Below are 3,447 nucleotides of genomic sequence, written 5' to 3' on the forward strand. Positions count from 1 at the left end.
CTGTTCCTTCCCCTGCTCGTGCACTTGCTCTCTCTCTTTCTGTCAAATAAATAAGTAAAATCTTAAAAAAAATAATAAAATAAGGATGCCTGGGTGCCTCAGTGATTGAGCATCTGCCTTCGGCTCAGGTCATGATCGAGTCCTGAGATCGAGTTCCTCATTGGGTTCCCTGCACGGAGCCTGCTTCACCCTCTGCCTATGTCTCTGCCTCTGTGTGTGTGTGTGTCTCTCATCAACAAATAAAATCTTTAAAAAAATGAAAGTATAATTCCAACTCTCTGAAGAAAGTCCATGGTATTTTGATAGGGATTGCATTAAATGTGTAAATTGCCCTGGGAAGCACTGACATTTTCACAATATTAATTCTTCCAATCCATGATCATGGAATATTTTTCCATCTCTTTGTGTCTTCCTCAATTTCTTTCAGAAGTGTTCTGTAGTTTTTAGGGTATAGATTCTTTACCTCTTTGGTTAGGTTTATTCCAAGCTATCTCATGCTTTTGGGTGCAATTGTAAATAGGATTGACTCCTTAATTTCTCTTTCTTCAGTCTCATTGTTAGTGTATAGAAATACCACTGACTTCTGGGCATTGATTTTGTATCCTGTCCCACTGCCAAATTGCTGTATGAGTTCTAGCAATCTTGGGGTGGAGTCTTTTGGGTTCTTTATGTACAGTATCATGTCATCTGCAAAGAGGGAGAGTTTGACTTCTTCTTTGCCAATTTGAATGCCTTTTATTTTTTTGTTGCCTGATTGCTAAGGCTAGGACTTCTTTCTTGCATTTCTTGCATTTCTTAATATTCAAATTGGATCTCCTAGACAGTTTCTCTAACTGCCCATCTCTTGTCTTTCCGTTCTAGTTTCTGGGAGATAGTTTTCTTCACTTTAACTTCTAACTCCTCTATTGTTTTTCTCATTTCTTTATTTTTAATTTCCAAGTACTTCTTTTCATATTTTTGAGGATGACACTTTCATTGCATCCTTTTGGTTATTCTAATGTTTACATTTACTTTCCTTATCTTTTAAAAACTATTATTAGCAATTGTTTATTTGCTTTATTTTATTTTTATATTTGTTCTCCTTGCACAATCTGTGTTTGTTTAGTTTTTTTTTTCTCTTTGCTTATTAGGGCTCCTTTTGTTAATACTAAAAGTTTTCCTGAGATATCTGGTGATCACTAACTTACTGCTCATATTTAAGAGTTGACATTAAAAAGATTTCTGAGAGCACCTGGGTGGTTCAGTTGATTAAGCAGCCGACTCTTGATTTTGGCTCAGGTCAGGATCTAAGGGTCATGAGATTAAGCCCTGAGTGGGAGTTGGTTAAGAGTTTGCTTGAGCTTCTCTCCTTCTTCCCCACCCCTCCCAAATAAATAAATAAATAAATAGATAGATAAATAAATAGATAGATAAATAAATAAATATATATTTCTACATGTAAGAAGCTTTGAGTGACTATGGTCTTCACCGTGGGGTGATCTGATTTATTTATTTATTTATTTATATTTATAAGATTTATTTATTTATTTATAAGATTTATTTAATTTAGAGAAAGAACACACAAGTGGTGGTAGAGGGAGAGAGAGAGTCCTGAAGTAGACTCTGCACTGAGCATGGAGCCCCATGTGAAGTTCAATCCTAGGACCCTGAGATTGGAGCTGAGCCAAAACCAAGAGCTCACCACTTAACTGACAGCACCACCCAGCAGCCTCTGACTATCCTGATTTGTTTTATTTATTTATTTATTTATTTATTTATTTATTTATTTATTTTTGAGTAAGGGAGTCTTTAATATTCAGATTGTACAGGAGCAGCAATAGTCACCAACAAAAGTAGAGAAGATGTAAGACTACCCAGTCTGCTGAATCTGGAGGAAGAGAGCAAAGATCTAGCTTCATGGTAGCTGCATCAATGACCATTCCCAGGAGTCCTTGTTAGTGACTTTATTTATGCTTTATGTTGGCTTTAAGACTTCTTCCATCAAAAGGTCAAAGTTGACCATCTCTTAACCTCAAGAGAGATATGCTTTAGTCCTCAAAGTGCCATTGTCTTAAAAGTGAGCACAATCAAAATTATGGGGATTGCATTTCTAGGTGCAGCTCTGGTGCCTTCCAGTTTAATAGCAATCCTTCGATGGAAAAACCAGTGTCTGCTAAACTGGGGCGAATGGAGATTGTCTTTTCCCTCAATAACCTCTTGGAATGGCACCTAGGAAGATGGCAGAGCTATGTCAAATGGAAAAGGGAGTCTGGCTCCACATGTTGGGATGAAAAGAAGGATGAGCTATTAAGTAATCCTCTCTGTTTCTGTGGCCAGCTCTGCAGTCTAGGCCTACTTATCTCTCAAAGCAATCTGTCTCCACCCTCACATGACCTTTTGTTTTGTCTAGTCACCCCATGTGTTTCTTATTAGTATACTTGTCACTGGATTCAGGCCTACCAAGATAATCCAGGATGATCTTTTCATCTCAAGATCCTTGATTATATCTTCAAGGGATCCCTTTTCCAAATAAGGTAACATTCACAGCTGCTAGGAATTAGGACATGGGCACATCTTCTCGGGGACCACCATCCATCCCATTACAGGTCCTTTCCATGTGCCGGGCATTGTCCTAAGCATCTTATAATTTATTAACTCACCTAATTCACAATAACCCAATAAGATAAGCTATTGTGGTCCACATTGAGGAAATGGAACCATGGGGCCATTAACTAACTTGGAAGCATTAAGATAATTTGGCTTGAGTGATGGGCTTACACTGAGGAGGAGTGAGAGTAAGTTTGGATAAACAAGTTAAGGTCATGTGCAGAATGCCTTAAACACCTAAAAATTTTGTACCCTAGTCTGTGGGCAATGGTCAGCCACTGAGTGTTTTGAGCAAGAGCATCATGTGAGCATTGATGTATGGAAATATTGATCAGAAAGCACTGTGTTAAGTAGATTGGAGGAGGGCAGGAGTGGGAAGCCTATTAGGCTATACTGCTTTATAAGAGAACTTCTGAGGTTTATACTTCAAGTGTTTTCTCTTGCTTTAGTCAGATTCCCCAGCAACTGAAACTTTCAATACATATCCTGGGAGTCACTGAATATCAAGTGGGCAAAATGGTTGGTTGTTCTTAATATTTATTATACAAACATATATATATATAGTCTCCTGTTTTTAGTACATAGCTCTTATCCTCAACTTTGGTGAGTCTTTTTGTCCAATGATCTCTGCTTTCCTCTCTCCAGGGAATAGATTTCCCATCTTATGTGTGGATAAAGGGAGAATAGTCACTTTTTTACTTAAAATTGGGGAAAAGATCTGAGGTTTTAATTACCTCTCGAATAGACATTGATCAGTACTTCTTTGTTAAGCCATCTCTGTCTCGCACTTTCACTAATTTAACTAACGTACTGCTTATTTCTGAACTTTGGAGAATTTCTGTGATATAATTTGCTTCTCTG

This window comes from Vulpes vulpes, chromosome 12, assembly GCF_048418805.1.
Source record: "Vulpes vulpes isolate BD-2025 chromosome 12, VulVul3, whole genome shotgun sequence".
Lineage (NCBI taxonomy): Eukaryota > Metazoa > Chordata > Mammalia > Carnivora > Canidae > Vulpes > Vulpes vulpes.